This window comes from Phyllostomus discolor, chromosome 15 (genome assembly GCF_004126475.2).
Source record: "Phyllostomus discolor isolate MPI-MPIP mPhyDis1 chromosome 15, mPhyDis1.pri.v3, whole genome shotgun sequence".
Taxonomy (NCBI): domain Eukaryota; kingdom Metazoa; phylum Chordata; class Mammalia; order Chiroptera; family Phyllostomidae; genus Phyllostomus; species Phyllostomus discolor.
Genome location: NC_040917.2, coordinates 50,847 through 69,237, shown reverse-complemented (window position 1 = coordinate 69,237; position 18,391 = coordinate 50,847). Strand labels below are relative to the sequence as shown.

General features: G+C 42.5%; 1 long non-coding RNA gene across 1 annotated transcript; it reads left to right on the top strand.

Moving 5' to 3' along the window:
• The first annotated feature begins 234 nt into the window (after positions 1 to 234).
• Positions 235 to 17,732, top strand: LOC118498283. The gene is made up of 3 exons (XR_004900804.1): positions 235 to 922; positions 9,372 to 9,375; positions 17,720 to 17,732. It is a non-coding gene; the product is annotated as an uncharacterized LOC118498283 (long non-coding RNA).
• Positions 17,733 to 18,391: the final 659 nt, after the last annotated feature.

Below are 18,391 nucleotides of genomic sequence, written 5' to 3'. Positions count from 1 at the left end.
TACCTTTGTCCTCCTGCATCAATATCCTGGCTCAGTGATGTCCCAGCTGCATCAATGTTTTAAACACTCCCATATCCTGGCCGCCTGATATACCGGAAGCATTGAGGTCCTGACTGCATCATTGTCCCACCTGTGTGGCTGTGGCTCACCTCCTGGTTGTGGCTTCATGGTGACCTGACTTGCACTCGTGGGCTCTGCTGCACTCCGCCGACTACAGGCAGAGGAGGGCAGTCCACACTGCACTGGACAGAGACACTCAGTCCTTTGACCCCCCTGTGGGCAATTCAAGGCCCTCCTGGCAGCTGGTTGCTCTCTCAGGCTGTGTCTGCTGCTGTTGCCACAAGATTTAACAATTTTAGCAAAGTAACTTATTCTCTACTGAATGACTACATTGATGAAATTTGGAAGAGTTTATTGATTTAGCTTGTGTCCTGTAGTTTGTGGAACTGCTTAACAAAAAGTAACATTCCATGAATGCTGCACTTTTCATAAATTTCCTATCACCCATTTTACCACTATAAGACTCTGTTTCCTCATACTTCCAAAGGTCCTATATACCTGATATCACCTCATTGTCTGGTATTTACTTGTACTCATGCATGTATTAAATTTTGAATATCTTGTAGTGATCTGATTACATTATTGTAATTATTATCCCACAGGTGTTAGAGCCAACAAGGTTTTGTGGAAAATAATCCCTTTTTAATTCCTCACAGTTTTGAAAAGCCAGCATTGTGGAATGAATGGTGAGACAGTGCTAACTCCTGAACCTGTTGCAGCTGAGAGGTCATGGGCATCTGCCATCCAAGGTCAGCATCCTTTTTGTTCAATCTGTCTTTTGACCTATTGCTGCTGGGTTTGGTAAAATTTTGAAGTTTGCATTTAGAGAGACATGGATTTTATCTTATTGAATCACGGGTTTGTTATGATGGAAGGATCTGGTTCAGCTCCTGCCTGTGGCCTCTAGCAATGGGGCCCTGGTGTCTGGCTCCAGCTCCAAATTCTGGCCATGGCATCCTAGTTATAGATCTGTGTCCAGTGTCCAGGTCCTGTGCTTCAGAGTCAAAATGTATTTGGTTGTGTGTCTGCAGTCTTGCACGTCTTAGGATGTGGCTCTGTGTCCTGGATTTGAATGCAAGATCCATGTGCAGATGGAGATTTAGGTTGTGGTGCATGGAATCTGGCATTAAGGGTCCAGTGTCAGTCCCTGGCATTTGGTGTTTGGCCTTCGGATCTCATGGTCTGGGTCAGGTGAGGGCATAGGGCTTTAGGTTTGGGGCTTTGGGCCTGGAGTCCTGGTTTTGGTTTGAGTCTGCTCCAGGGTCCAGGTTTCAGAGTCAAAGGCCTGTGTCCAGGATCCTGAGTTTGGCTCTGGTGTCTGGTGTCTTTCAACAGATGAACATTTTGACAAATTCAATGCCTATATGAATCCCCAAGTGTATGGAGTTGAGGCAGGTTAATTAAAAAGGTAGGAACATTCCTTGGTAGTGAAATGGGAAAGCTGAGCTTGATAACTAAATAAGGCCTAACAATTTATATCCAGGTAATAAATCTGAGGATTTTATCTTCCCTAACCAACGGCATTGGAGAGCAAATGGTTCACACATTGCAGACCATGCAGGAGAAGACCCGCCTCAGTCCCAGCCCTTCTCTGGTGACTTTTCTGAAGGAGAAATTCACCAGAGAAGGACCCTGATGACCGTGTGTGCCCATTTTGCTGAAGCAGCACATCAAAGGACACCCCTGGGAACCTGAGTATTCTGTGTAGATTACTCTTCTGAGACCTCCTCTAAAGTCCTCAACATTAGAAAACAAGAAAACCTTAAAAAAGGACCCAGCATGCACTGTTTCTTGAGCACACATGTGCCTTCCCTTCTCTTCTTTTCTTAGTTGAATATCTTTGCTTTGTTTCTCCTTGTCTCCAAAGGTCCCAAGGAGACTTGCAGCCAGCAGAGCAGTGGGCAGTGGCAGCTCATCCCAGGCTCACCCCCTGATCCTGTCTTCAGGGACCTTTTTTGTGTCTAACTTTTCTGTTTCCCCAGAAACAGCCCGCCTATGCTCACTCTTGTTGCTGTAATTCCACCTCTTCTATCTGAAGCCCTTTCTTTGTTTCACTGTCCTTAGATTTAATATACAAACTTGAAAAATGCCCTAGCTTTGTGTTGTGAAATTTTTATTACACAAAGTCAAAAATCTGCACATATGAGACCTTGCCAGGGCAAACCTGCCTTGGGTCCAGTTTGGTGGACTCCAGTCAGCAGGGTCCACCTGTTGTGGCTGAAAGAGAAAATAAATGCACAGGAGACAGCAGTCCTGTGGAGAAAAAAGGGACGGCACTGCTACTCTCTCAAAGGGAGACTGTCTATGAATGCCTTGGCCACTCTCTCAAGAGGAGAGTGCCCTGACCCTTGCCTAGACAGGCTTTTATTGTTTTTCTGGGTCTTACATCAGAGAAATATTTATTATCTATTACATAGAATATCATTGTCTACATTTTAGGTACAATCAAGGAAATTAAAATAACATGCAGAGGAATGGTGACTAGCTGATTAGCTCTGTCCTTAGGAACATTCACACAGGCTTTGGAAATTACCTTGAAGATAGGCAATCCACATTTGCTGCTTTAGACCAGGGTGATGGAGTTTTAGCAAGAGCAAGCCGTAACAATCAATATGCATTTTCTAGGTCTGATTCCCATGGTAAAACTCAGTTTGAAGGTCTGGCTCCTGCCCACCACTTCACTTCTGTGGGTTTTCCATACAGAGCTGAGTCACATTTGCCAGACTGAAACAAACTGGTCCCCTACAACCTCCCCCTTTTTTTGTTAAGGCTGTTGTGGTGATGCATGCCACAAGACTTGCTACTTGCTGGTCTCTTTTGAAACCCTGGGCAAATAATCTGTAAAACGCATTGTGATATATGAAGCGTTATTAAAACCAGTAAACAACCAGTGCCTCCAATGAACCACAGTCTTAGGTTGAGTCCATCAAACCAGTGTTTTGGATTTAATGAGCCCAGATTATCATGAAGGGTTTGAAAAATCTCCTGCTTAGTTAAGCATTGAATGTCCTGCAACTGTCGGTGTAAACCCAGTTGCAATTTATTCATATGTCCCTTTGAATCAGTATAAAAAGCTCCTCTTAGATGATGTTGAATGTCACTTCAGGAGTATTGGCTGAAGATCCATTGTAGTGGGGTGACACACAGTTTGGAGAAACTAGGATCACAGGTCAGCTGCTGACCGGTCACTAGCACGTCCTGGCACTCACTGACCCAGTTGAGGGCTGATTCAACTGCAGAAAGCCGAGTCAGGATTTCTTGATCAATCTTGGCCTGTTGAAGCATAGCATTTCTGTGAATGATTCCATGGGTGTCTGTGTTCCTTCTGATTGTTCAGGGTCAGCTGGGCCACCTGATCTGCCAGCTGATCGGCTTTCATCTCCAGGTAGTGGAGCTTGATGTCTGTTTCGTTCATGATAAGGCTTCACCCTTTTAGCTGGAAGCAAGACAGGACCTGTAGGGATGGAAACACATGCATTCCCTCTTCCCCATGTTAAAAGATCTACAGGACCTCTCCAAGTACCATCTCTCAGTGGATCTCTGTATAGAACCTGAGGATAAGATGACTTTGGTTCTCACTTCTGAAAATGTTTCTCAATTGGAGTACAGAGTGATTCATCACAGTTTAGAAAATTATATGTAAACATGGCTAACATAATCAAGTTTTGGGGGTAGACTCTTGATCCCCCTTTTTTCATTTTTTAAAAAAGATTTTTAAAGGCATGATTCACCCATTCAACAATTCCCTGACTGGTTTGATTATAAGGTATTCCTGTTTTATGTTGGATAGTCCAATGCTGAAGGAAGGGTTGAGTAGAATGGGCAATGACTTGGCCACCGACCAGCAGTGACCACAGAATGCTGTGGATGGCTCATCGAGACATGAGAAAAACATCCACAGAGACAACCAGGTCCTGTGGAAAAATAGGGACGGAATGGCCACTCTCTCTAGTGGGGAGCACCATGGCCACCCTCCCTGGGGGAGAACACCCCTAAGGGAGAGTGCCTAGTTCTCCCGCCCAAGCAGGCTTTTTATTGGGTTTGTTTGCATAAGAATTCAGGTAAAGCTCACTACTCATTGCCAGGAAATAAGGATCAAACAATAGAAAACAAGGAAGTATGAGGGCCTGTTTTGAGTCAGGGTCAAAGAACTGTAAAACTTTAAGGAACAAACTCACTTCTCCCTTGGACCCTTATCATTCAACTGAGAGCATTCTAAACAAAGCAGGTTTCACAGGATTTTACATATTCTTTCTTAGGCCTGATCACCTGGGGAACCCGCCCTTTCCAGCACAGGGCTGCACCACCCTCTGTCATTGTTTCAGGCTTAGGTGGAGCAAGGGAACTAAGGCAGCCAAGAGATTAGGATATTTTCCCACAGACAATGAAGACTCAGGCTTTGTCAAAGCCGAGGGGTGAGGGTCCATCACCCCCTTTTGCTGTAGCCCCCAAAGGCCTTACTTGGGGGCCTCCCACCAAGGAAGCATGTGATCATGCCTGTCTTAGTTTGCTCCCCCCTTGGAGAATCTTACCCATCATTGGCTAACTGACCAAGCATTGGGGGCCAGTTATGGATGAAGTAGCAGAAGCAGTGTTTCTGTCAGTCAGATAAGCTTATGGTTCCAAGGTCGTTCCCTCAGCCTTAGCTTGGCAGGGGTTACAGCTTCTGATACCAGGCAGGGTGGTTCACAATAGGGCAAGATGTCCTGGGCCATTATCAGTTTTAATTTGCTGAGTCCTTCATAAATGATTAAAACATTCAAGCCAATGGGCTTGTATATTTTTGGCAGATTCTTCTGTCAAAGTAGATGCATGTAGGACATCAGAATAAATATCAATAGAAATATGAATGCATTTGAATTTTCCAAAGGAGAGTAATGAGTTACATCTGTTTGCCAAATTGTTTGAGAACTTAGTCCTCGAGGGTTAACTCCCATGGATGGAGGTACCTTAGTAAGGGCTTCACAGTCAGGGCATTCTTTAATTATTTGCTTAGTTTTGGATTGATAAAGAAACAGTCTTTTACCTTTTTCTATTTGTTTAGCTTTGGGTATCTGATTTTTGCCCTTCTGGAAGGGTTCTTTTTGGCTTTTAGTCCTTAACCCTTGACTTTCTAGTTTGCAACAGGTAGGGAGCAGTTGTTTTTCTTTGTTTTTTATTTTTTTTAATAGATGCTTAATTTTCTTTCTTCTTCTTGTTTTTTTATACTTCTACTTCCCGTCTTTAGTTACTCTAATGCCCTTCCTTCCCATGCTGCACATGAATATGGCACATATCCTTTTCCTTTATCCCTTCTTACCTTTCTCCTTCAGAGTCCTTCACTTCCTTAATTCCTTCTTTCTTTTCTTCACTTCCTTAATCCTTGTTTTTTTTTTCTTTTTCCCTAATACAATCCTCCTTCAATTTACACAGACCATCTTCGACTTATACAGACTCTCTTCAACTTGCACAACCCTTCTTCAACTTTTCTAGCCCATTTTAGTTTGCCCTTTTAACTCATTCAGAGATAACCAATTTTAGAACAGCCCGCATTGAATCCTATTCTTTTTTAAGACTAAATGCCATAATTTATACCTTTCATTACCAAAACCATATATTTTCCTAATTTAATTAAAATTCTCAACTGATAGTGATAAATAAAAGTAAGTAATTAGCATGCTTTAGATGGGCAAATTTATGAAGACATTTCATAACTTTCAGAAACAGTCCCCTCCCCCACTGGCAAATACATTTACATTTTTTTGTTCTTTGTGACTACTGCATTGCTTGAGTGTGCTCAAGAGTGAGCCATCTCATTATCTAGTGCCCTTGAAACTTCTAGGGAGACTGGAGATGAGGCAGGGGAGATGCTAAGCTTGGCACAGCTGGTTTCCAGGCCCAAAGCAGCATCTGGGCCTCCAGGAGGAGCATTCAGAGTGTTTAAAAGACATGCGTTTTCATTGTTTTTTCTTCCTGAGCTTCTTACTATCTGAGGGAAGTGAGATCTGTTTCTGTTTCCTTTTTAAAAAATAATCTATTTAAATTCTTTCTGAGCAGAATTCTTATGGTGTAACATTAGAGATCTCATTCTATTTACTAAAACATTTTGAGACTCAGACATTACCTTTCAAACAGAAACAGAAATAAAATTCAAGCAAACCAGTATTTTCAAATTAAATTCTCTAAAGGAGGGCGTGAGACACTAGCCCTTATCTTACACCACCTAGTGCTGTTTCAACTTCTGCCCAACTTTTTCTTAAATAACTAAGTCTAAAGATCCCTTATCAGGGAGATACTTAGCAGCTTTAAAAAACAGCTGAATTAGCATAAAACATTGCTCTTGTTCTTTAGAGAGCCCATTCCTGTTGTTAAAAGGTTCCTTTTTTACTTTTGATTTCTGCCCTCACAGACTCTGCAGCCTGTACTAAACCCTAGCTAATTATCTATTGGGGAATACAATGTGGCAGGTCAAAAATGTACTGTGGGTGGGAGACAGTTGAGGAGGGCTGCCTGGTATCCAGGGTACCCTAGCCCCACTTATGGGTTTCAGGTTTTTCCCACATGTCTAAGACTGTGAGGAGGGGCTTGAAGTGCCAGGTGACCAACCTTTATATCGCCCTCCCTGATTGAGCCAAGTGTTAAATCACTGTGATTGGGATTCCCTGTGAGGCCCCTGCACATCTCAGGATTGACCCCAGACACATCCGCAGGGCTCCTATTCACATAGGGAAGCCTGAAATCTCAAAGCAGAGAGAGGAATGCCTGTTATCTTCAGTGCTTCAGCAAGAAGCTGAGACACTCATAAACAACCTTGTTAACTAACTCTTGAGTTCTCAAAGCAATCTCCCAAGTCCAGTTGGAACCGGAACTGTCATTTACTATCTGCTTTTCTGTTTTCAGGTGGGCAGAGGCAAAAGGGCTACAAAAGGCAGCTTTTAAAGAAAGAGTGTGCAGAGGTGCTTGTAAGAAAAAAAAGCTAATTGAAAGGAAAAGTCATTGCTCTCTCTCCCAAGCCTGCAACCTGATTGGGGGTTGTGCCACAAGGATGGGCTTGTGAATATTTTTTACAGTGCGTCTCTCGTTGCATTGGCTTTTTCTTGAAGTTGGCAGGAAACCTAGTGTTCTTTCCCAGCCCACGTCCAGCTCATCCTGTCATGGGTGGCTTTGTTGTGGTGAGCACCTTTGTGGCTCTTAAATGCTTGACCCATGCCTGCAGGGTGCAGTGATTGCCGGAGAGAGAGGGCAAGGCTTCCCGTTACTAAAGAGTGTGCAGTCGAGAGAGAGGGTGGCCTTGGAAAAAATATCCCTTTTCCCCTGAAATACAACACACCCTAGGACCTTACTGAAAAGCACTCAGGGTCGTTATCCCTTACCTGGGCTATTGTGTGTATTCCAACCACATTGGTATGTTGGCCGCAATAAGGGCTGGTAGCCTCCGTGTCCCTGCTCCTGGATGTCAGAGGTGGTGGACTCCAGTCAGCAGAGTCTGCCTGTTTTGGCTGAAAGAGAAAATAAATGCGCAGGAGACAGCAGTCCTGTGGAGAGAAAGGGGATGGCATGGTTACTTTCTCAAGGGGAGACTGTCTATGAGTGCTTCGGCCACTCTCTCAAGAGGAGAATGCCCCGATCCTTGCCTCGACAGGCTTTTATTGTTTTTCTCGGGTCTTATACCAGAGAAAGATTTATTATCTATTACATAGAATATCATTGTCTACATTTTAGGTACAATCAAGGAAATGAAAATAACATATGCAGAGGGGAAAGGTGGTGAGTTGATTAGCTCTGTCTTTAGGAACATTCACAGTCTTTGGAAATCATCTTGAAGATAGACAATACACATGTATTATTTCAGACCAGGGTGATGGAGTTTTAGCAAGAGCAAGCCATAACATTCAGTATGCATTTTCTAGGCCTGATTCTCATGGGAAAACTCAGTTTGAAGGTCTGGCTCCTGCCCACCACTTCACTTCTGTAGGTTTCCATACAGGGCTGAGTCACATTTGCCAGACTGAAACAGACCAGTCCCCTACAGCCCAGTACCTTTCCGGTGACAGAATAACCAAATTTTGTGTATTCATTTACCTGTGGATGGACATTTGAATGTTTTCTACCTTTTGGTTGTTGTTAACAGTGCTGTTATGAATAATCATATATAAGTTTGTTATAACATCTATCTTCAATTTCTCAGGTATGTGTTTCAAAGTGGAGTTATTGAACACAGTAGGGTAATTTTTGAGGAAATGACAAACTATTTTATATAAGGTCTGAAATATTTTACATTTAGAAAAGAAATGGTCAATCATTCTAATTTTTGTTTGTGATTATAAACACTTCTCAGTTTTACTGTCTCAATTATAGCCTTTGGAGTGACTGGGAAGGGTATCGCGCAGTGATGTAGGCATTGAACATCCTCTCTGATTTTTTACCACTTGTGCATACATCTTATCTCTACAAGGGACTATTCAAGTTCTTTAAAAATATAGGTATCTCTCCATTGATGAGTTATACTGTTCTTTGTTGTGGTAACAAGTCTTATTGAAAGTACAATGTCCAACTATTTTCTTCAATTCCGTGGGTGGTCTTCTGTGGCAGATACTGGCCAGAAGTATTCATTTCAGCTGTGGATGCTCATCAAAATATGAGAAAAAACATACACAGAGACAACTAGGTCCTTTGGAGAAATAGGAACATAAGGGTGACACTCTCTAGTGGGGAGAGCACCATGGCCACTTTCTCTAGTGGAGAGCATGCCGTATCCATTTCCAAGCAGGTTTTTATTGAGAATACAGACTTAGTTTGTGGATTTACAGTCTGGCCGAAAAGATCAAAAGAAGTAGGTGACTTATGAAGGTGCAGACAGAACCCCCGCTGTGGTTCTGGGCAGAGCTTGGGGTTTTATCTAACAGGGCTCAAAGGGCAGTTCTGGGTTCCTGTCTGTGCTTTCAAATTATAATCTAATAACAACCTCCAGCAAACAGATCTCACAGGATCTTGCATATTCTATGTCCCAGGCTTGATTATCCTGGGGACCCGTCGTTTCTGGTCTGGGCTGCACTGCCCCTGCTAGCCTGAGTTAACAGAGAAGACAAAGGCAGCCAGGAGACTTGGATTTCTCACAAGGACTCAGGCCTTGACAAAACCAAGGGGGCAGGGGTTGATTTCGATCACCCCTTCATTTCCAGAGCCCCGTGAGTCTCTTCCCTTAGGGCATTCCCCCCTAATCATGTTTGTCTTAGATTCATTCTCTTAGAGAATTGTTACCTGTCATTGACTGCCAATCATGCAAGGGAGCCAGGAATTAGAACATGCAGCGTTCATGCCAGGGAAATAAGTTTTGTCTCCTTAGTGACTTCTGGTCCAGAGGTCTTTCGCTTAGCCTAAGTCATGGGGGGTTACAGCTTCCTGAGACCAGGCAGGGCAGTCCCCAGCAGTCTTCTTACTCCTCAAATAGCTTATTCTCCTGCCCAGATTTTTTTAATCAGGAGGACATCACATTTACTCATTTACTTTAATCAATTTTGCTTTGGAAGATATGCCATTATATTCCATCAGCAGCCTCATGCATCTTATGTCTAATGTGCATCATCATTGCATCATTTAATTTGCTTCATTTGTTATAATTTTTACAGAAACCTGATTTATATTTTTAGACATTAGATGTTTACATTTCAAGGGTTTACAGGTTTAAATAGGACAAACTATTCTCTGGAGTATGATGTCCAAAGCCAGACATCTGGAGTCATGGACAGACTTCGGACACCTGATCAGGTATCTGGTGTGTGGCATGGTTTGGGGTTAGGATTAGGGGTTGGGGTCGTGGTTGATGCCATGACTTATCTTTAACTTCATTTGAAACCTTTTTTTTTTTTTTTTGGACTTTACTGTGACAGCTGTCATCTCATCATGCGTTAAAAAATCTGAGCAGAACTGGTGAATATTTGTGTGGCAATTTTCATATTGAAGATAGATGAAGATAGCAACATTATTGGCATATTAGGTTTTGTTATTTCAAAAAAAGGTGAAAACACATCTTAAATGCAAAAAAAAAAAGTTGTAGTGGTTATGGAGTAGGTACCATCACTGATCAAATGTGTCAGAAGTGGATTGTGAAGTTTCATGCTGCAGACTTCTCATGTGCAATTGCCCCCTGGGTCACATAGACCAGTTGCAGTGGAGAGCCATCCAGTCCAGATGTTAACTGAGGACAGACCATGTTGGGAGCAGGTGGGAGCATGCATGTGGGAGCAGGTGACATACTCAAAGTATCCTAATCAATAGCGTCAAAAATAATTTGCACCAGCATGGTTACATTAATTGATTTGATGTTTGCGTTCCACAGAAATTCAGAAGGGAGGAGGGGGGAACCCTTCTTGACCACATTTCCAAATGCAATTCTCTACTAAAATGTAAGGAAAGCCTTACAATTCCAAAACAAATTGGGGGAGAAGGATGAACCATTGATATGTGACACTAATGTGGAACAAGAGAGATTGTGGGCACATGGAGGGAACCATCACCATCCAATCCAAAGGGGAGTCTGCATCCAAAGGAGACAAAGCTATGCATATGGTGGGGTCCTTAGGGAGTCCTGTAGTAGGAGCTCCTCACCAGAAACCAGGCGGTTACTTCCAACAAGCACTGCTCTGCATCAGACCAATGGAAAGCACCACCAGAGGGAAAGAGTCCTGAATTTGTCAGCAGAAGACATGTGATCTTCAGACAGGATAAGGCCAGAACACACATTTCTCTGTGGTGACCAAGAAAAAAAACAGTTGCAGCTTGGGTGTTCTGATTCATACGCAACACTCACCCACCCTGACCCTTTGGATTGCCATTTATTTCAGCCTTTCCAAAATTCTCTTAATGGAGGAAAATTTCCATTCTGTGGAATGGCACCTGGGAGATTTCTCTGCTCCAAAATATAAGAGGCTGTGGGAAGATGGAATGGTGAAGTAGCCTGAAAGGTGGCAGAGGGCAGTCTAACAAAGTGGTGAATATGCTGTCTAGTCACGTTGTTGGAGAAAATGGAAAAAGGGCCTGCCATTGCATCTCACAGTAAAAACCGAAGGAACTTTGTGGCCAGGCCCATAGTACAGTATGTTCTGAGTGTCCATCTTTGCTGCCACCTCGTGGTCATTTTGGGGAATGAGGGCTTAGTACAGGTCAGAGGGAAAAGTGGTTGTTTCAGTGGAATATCAGTGAGTTTTGATGGCAGTGGTATTTCCAGGTGCATTTGAAAACATCTAAATGTAAAGACTGTCCAGGTACCTTGTGACTGGTTTCCAGATTAAGGGCGAAGGGAGGAATAAGCGTGTCTTATATGACATTTGTGGGAACTGGCTTTGCAGTGCAATAAAGTGAGGTTTTTAAAAGTTTCAAGTGTGTTTGAAAATTGTTTGTAATTGGCTTTGTCTATTGCAGCTTCCTTAAGCAATGAGAAAAGTAAAATTTATTCAAAAATTTTCACCCAAAGGTTAAAAAATAAAAGCACTATCATTTTATGTACGTGCCCCTCCAGACGTGTCTGTGGGCTTGTTTCCTCCGCTGTGCCTGGACTTCATTTACTGACTTGGGGTCCTCGTATGGGTGCAAAACTTGTGCATTTCCACTTCTGTTTCTAACCTGTGTATTTAAGGGTGAAGACTTCTTTCTGAAGTTTTGGTACCTAGTGTTTTTAGCATTATTCAGCTCATTATTTTGTAACTTAAATAGTGGTTCATTTTGGGGGTTATTTATGCGTCTATTTCATAAGTACCAAATGACAGAACCTTCCAATCACCCACTTTCAGTGAATTCCAGCTTAAGTGCTATGAGAGCAAATCACACACTCTACATGATCTCAATGCTGTCATGCTGGGTGAAGCCTGCTTTATGCCTGGTTGGCAAAAAAGTTAATTTGGCCCCCACCAGCCCTGCCTTCATCCCCTATCTCCGCACCCCCACCATGTGGCTCTGGTTCACGTACTTGTCTTTAACTTCATTCAAAACCATTTTGTTATACTGTATCATGACAAATGTTGTATCGGCGTGAGTTAAGAAAAAACTAATCAAAATTGTTGATTGTTTATGTGACCATTTTCGTATTGAAAGTGGATGAACATAAGTGATATTTTTGGCCTTGTGGGATTACTATTACTATAATCATGTTGGTGCAAATGATTTTTGACAATCGATTTGGGTACTTTGACTGTGTGGCCTGTGTCCCACATGGCCTCACGTGGTCTGTCCTCAGCAAACATCTGAACTTGATGGCTCTACACTGCAACCGGTCTGTTCACCCCTGGGGCATCTTCATGTGAGAAACCTCCCACATGAAATGCTGCAAGCCATTCCTGACACGTTTGATTTGTCACAACACCTTCTCATACATGCCACAAATATTTTACTCTGTTTACTGGCATTTTCACTCTTCTCAAAATATCAAAGCCTAATGTACTTTCCATGTGGGATTTTCTTTGGAAACATAAGGAAATTCTGTTTCTGTTTCCAAGACAAATTGTGAGGGTGGATGAATGCTTGATACTTTACAACAACATGGAACTGGAGAGATGGGGGGGCAGTGCAAAAGAATGGAACTACCACCTGCCACTCAAAATGGTGGTTTTCATCCAAAGTGTTGTGTAAATGGTAGGTTAGGGTTAAGGTTAGGATCAGGGTCAGGGTTAGGTTTAGGGTTAGGGACCCTGTGTGTGGGCCCACACTCACCCTGACCTTAGTGTCAAACCAACTCTCAGGTTAAAGTGAAATGTCCAGGGTAAGGCCAGCCCACAGAAAATTAGGTGAGCATTGGGTGGGTGAGGGGTGGAGGGGTGTTTGAAGTGAGTGGGGGTCAGGGAGTGGCTGTAGTGGGTCTGTGAGGAGAAGAAAAGTGTGCTTAGACTCTTTGTGGGGCACGAGTGTGAGATCTCTATGTTAGTGAGCCATTCCTGTGGGACAACTGCTCGTGAGCACATCATGTAGACCACGTACCAGCTTTGGGAGCACATGACTTCTGGTCCCAGTTCTCTGAGCATTGCCAGATGCAGCCTCACAGGCTCTCAGGAGGCAAAGCAGAGTCTGAAGTTGAGGTACTTTGGGGGTAAATGTTGTAAGCTATAAAAGTGAGAAATGTTACAGGTGACAAAGCAAAGACCCTGGCAGGCTTCTTCCATGTACAAAAGAATGTAGCTTGTAAATGGCAGACCCAGGCTCACATCACTTTGAGATGAAAAGGTTAGGTGTTTCCTCTGTCAGAACTGCTGCAATGTACACAAAGAACTGCAAGTAAGAAAAAGAGCCACTTTGGGCTAAACAGTTAGAAATTTTTCCCTGCTGACTGTCAAGAGACCTGACAGGATGAGTAAAAAGAAAAGGCTTCTGGTGTCCCCACAACAGTCTAGATTATTATAATTCAATTATTACAAATATTCTATATAGAACTATTTATAATTTTATAAAACTATTCCATGTTTTTCTCTGGTACTTTTTTTTTCCTAAAATGAAAATGTCTTTGTTTGTTGCAGCTTACTTAAACTATACAGAAAAATGAAGTTAATTAAAATCCTACCCAATGAAACATTAACTGCTACCACTTTAAGTGTATACCCTCCCAGACATTTGTATGTGCACATTTCCATCCTGCTACTTTCTCTGGATTGGACTCTCTACGCGGGGGTCTTTGTGTGGGTTCAGAGCTGTTGGAGCGCCAGGTTCTGTCCTTTCCTGCTGTGAACGCTGAAGACAGCACGTTTCCCCAGTAGCTTGTAGAACACAGGGCCTTTCAGTTTGAATTATTTTCCCACTGCAATAATGACTCATTTGGGGGTTAATTAGAAGTGTGTTTCATAACTTCTAAATATAAGGACTTTCCAGTTACCTTTTGTTACTGAATTCATTAACTGCAATGAGAGCAAGAAATGTTACTTTATATAATTTCAATCCTTTGAAGTTTGTTGAAACTTTCTTTACAGTACAATATGATCACTGAAAAAAATGTTCTCAGTGTGCCTCTCTTCTGCCATCTGGTGTTCACGCTGGGGAAACACCTTGATGCGGATCAGAAGGAAACGTTGGATGTAGTGGATCATCCATAAAGGTTGAATCCAATTTTGCTGCTCATGTTAAGTTTGCTTTTTAAAGATTTTATTTATTTATTTTTGGAGAGAGTGGAGGGGGAGGAGGGAGAAATAGAGGGAGAGGAACACAAATGTGTTGATGTGTGTAAGAAATACATCAATTGGTTGCCTCTCACACACTCCAAACAGAATCTAGCCCACAATCCAGCCATGAAGCCTGGATCCAACTGTGACCATTCAGTTTACAAGCCTGTGCTCAGTCTTCTGATCCACACGAAGGCTCATGTGGATTTTTTTTGTATCTTTACAGATTTTTTTTAAACAACGTTGTAGGTTTGATCCCTGGTCAAGCCACATGCAAGACTCAGGCAATGGCTCTGACTGCTGTGGCTCAGTGGACTGGGCATCTCCCTGCAAACCAAAAGTTCACTAGTTCCATTCCAAGTCAGAGCACATGCCTGGGTTTGAGGCAGGAAATAGTCAGGAGGAAACTCTGGAGGTGCTCCAGGGCTAAGATAAAGAAATTGATGCAACAGAGACCCTGTTCTAAGACTGGTTGTTCTTACTTTGTAGAAAAGTGGTGAATCATGGTGAATCATGAATGCACCTGCTCAGTGCTACATGACCCCTGCTTCATTATAATAGCATTATAATAAATCAGCATTGTGGGACCCCCTGTTCCCCAGTGGTCAATCAAGGAAAATCATGGAGACCACATTAGCAGTAGCTTTAAAGTAATATAACTGTAGTATAACTGCTTGTACATGGGCAATAAAACCCCACCAAAACTAGCCAGGAAATATCGTCTTTTAAGAATAGAATCTCTCCAGCCCCTGAGATCAATCTCTGCTCCAAGTTAGTCCACTCCCATGTTCTGTGGGGTGTACTATTGCTTAATAAATCTGTTATCTCTCTTTCTGCTGTAAACTATCTGTGTTTGGTTCAATTCTTTGTCTGTGATCACCAAGAATCTGGTTACCTGTGCCCACCTGTGACAGGTCATGGGTTAGGTTCCCAGTTGGGAGCATGTGAGAGGCAAAGGATAGATGTTCCAAGTCAAATAAATAAATAAATAAATAAATAAACAAACTTAAAAAGTAAAGAAAACAAAACACAATTTCCATGTGGATCTGCATGTATTAAAGGACCTTCTATTCTTTTCCATCATTTTGTCTATTCACAGAGCATTACTCCACTCCTTTACTTACTATAGCTTGGCAATACAATACACCCTTTAATTCTTCCTTATTTTAATAGGTGCACTTAAATTGAGCTTGTTTTACTCTAAAAAAAAATTCTGAGCCCTGGCCAATGTGGCTCAGTCTGCTCGAGCATTGTCCTATTAGGTAGGATAGATAGCAAACCAAGGAAAGGAGGAGGAGGGAGACATGTCTCACCCACTGACTCAGCCATCCTGAGTCTGATCTAATAATAGTGCCAGGTGTTCAGAACATCAAAAGAAACACTTCAAGGAAGTCCTTGAAACTCTGTGCATTGTTTCTACTGTCTGGGAAAGAAAGCCTTTGAAACTGTGTGTTAATTCCAAGGTCTGGTTGGCATGTGGGAGGGGGTCCACAGTGCCCAAAGGAAAAGCCCACAAAACAACTTTGGTTACTTGCCTACCTCTCGTCACCCTCTGTTTTAAGAGGGAGTCCTTAATATTTACAGAAAGAGCCCATAAATAACTTAGGGTAACTGACCCAGCTTTAACTGGCTCCTGTCATGTATCTGTTTTAAAATAATATGAACAAATGGGATCTGGAGTGAGATAAGGTTTTGGGTTAACAGACCCTCACACATACCTGCGTTTGGGCAGTCATGTACCCCGTGGAAGCTGTTACCACCTTTACCCACCAATCAACATGTAACTTCTTCACCCCCATCCTGCTGTTACAGAACAAACAAGGGGTGCCTGGGACGATATACTATGACTGAAAGAAGCCTCCAGGTCCGTTATGTCCGCCGCCAGAGGGAAGACGTCTCTCAATGCCAGAGATTTGTGAAAAGGAAAGGAAATGTTTATTTAGTGCTATACAAACTTAAAGTAGTGACCTAATGTCTTTATAAAAAAATCCTAAAGTCCCCTAAAACACCACAAACAGACACAGTCCTTCCTTCCTTCCCCCTTTGCCCAGTCAAGAGAACCGTATCTCCTAAAGCTGCGGGGGTCCCTACTCTGGCAAAGGCACGTGGTCCTCTCCCCCCCGGACCACGGGAGTCCCCACTCTGCCAGAGCCACGTGGTTCTCCCTCTCAGGGCTGCGGGAATCTTCACTCTGCTAAAGCTGTGCGGTTCTCTCTTGCAGGGCTGCACATGGTTCTCCCCTCAAATGGCTGCCACATCTCAGTTTAAATCCCAGCACCAATCTTCCTCTAAAGCCCCATTTTGGGCTCCTCTCACAATTGGCTACAGCTGCCAGATTCTGGGAAGGTGTGGCCCTGTGGTGTGGAGCCAATTATCTCCAGGCTCTTCTTGATCTTATTACAGATCCCTATCTGAGGCTCCCCGCTTGGCTGCACACTATTACACTGACAACTACGTAACTCTTCAGGACCAAGGATCTGAGACTCTTTCCACCCTTGCCTGTTGCCACCCTTACCTTGCTCTGCCCAGAATCTGTGCCTTTTACCCACACCTTAGCAAGGCCCATTCTTTTCCATGAAACATATCACTAGTAAACTCTGCTGACTCATTAATACACTTGCGGATCTGTAATTTCCTGCATCAGCAAGAAGAACTGAGTTTCTCCCATAACAATCCCATAAACCTAAAGGTTGTAGCTCGAGCTCTAGTCAGGGCACATGTCTAGGTTGTGAGTTAGGTCCCCAGTGAGGACATGCATGAGAGGCAATGTTTCTATCAATGTTTCTCTCTCACATCAATGTTTCTCTCCCTCTCTCTCTACCTCCCTCTCCTTCTCTCTGAAATCAATAAGCATGTCCTCAAGTGAGGATTAAATTGTTTTTTGCTGATATTTTAATCTACATCATGTTACATTTATAGGTAACTGTGGGAAATTGAGATCATTATATATTTTCTATCCAAGAGCATGCTGTTACTTTCCTGTTGTTCAAGGGTCTTTTTGAAAAAAAATATTTATTTTTAGAGAAAGGGTATGGGAAGGGAAAAGGGAGTGATAGAGAGAGAAAAACATTTTATTAGTTGCATCTCAACGCTCCCAACTGGGGCCTGAACCCTCCACCCAGGCACATGCCAGGGTCAGTAATCAAGCTGGTGACCTTTAGGTCTTCAGCATGGCAACCAAGCCACTGAGCTACCCCAGTCAGTGTTGTTCAGGTGTCTTTTATTAGGCAGCATGTTATGAATTGGTTTATATGGATCTTGAACATTCTTGTTAAGTTTATTCCCAGGCATTTTATCTGTTTTGTTGCTATCAGGACTTTTTAAAAATTATATCCGTAACTTACTCTTTTTTCTATAAAGGGTATTTAATTATCCATGTAATTTGTCACACACATTACTTAATTATATTATTTGTAATGATGTAAAAGTTGATTCTAGAGAGTTTCAAGGTGCATAAGCTATCATGTAATAACTGTCACATTATTTTAGTTATATATAACTTAAAAATAGCTAAAGCTTGGAAGAAAACATGAAGAAATAAGACAATGTGAAGAGTTAGATAACTTCTTTTTGTTAGTTATAAGTTCATTAGTGACTAAAAAAGTGGTAACAGTATTCTTAGAATTTTAAATGAGTTAGGGCCTAGATGCATGGTGTTCTAGTACTCAGGCATTGGAAGTATCTTGTAAATGAAATTGTACCCCATGTTAGTTAATCTAAGGAACTTATAATATGGAAAATGTACACATTTTCAAAAGGGAAATTTTAGATGGTGAATTCTGGAAACTAAAAGACTAATATTATTTATTCTAGTTACATTGTAGAACATCTATTGAGGAGTGATTTACGGACAATGAGAAGAAGCAGTGACCCTCAGATGTGTGCCATGGCATGATCACAGTGTAGTTCTGTCTCCTAAGGTGTCAGACCTTTTTGCCTCCTGATTTTCTGAGGGTGTCTTCTCAGCCTAGGACACACAGCAATCTTTGCAAGATGGTGAGCTTTTGTTGTTGTTGTTGTTCTTTAAGTCTCAGTTTGTATGCTCTCTGTGCAAACAGAAAGGCACTGTTTCAGATCTAGGGATCAAAGTGATGTGCAGTTTCCATTCTCATGGACTCTTCACTGAGTTCCATGCTGAGCAGGGCTTCTCCTTCTCAGCACTGCTAATCAGGATAGGTGGCAAACCAAGGAGGGATGGGGGAGGGGGCACGTCC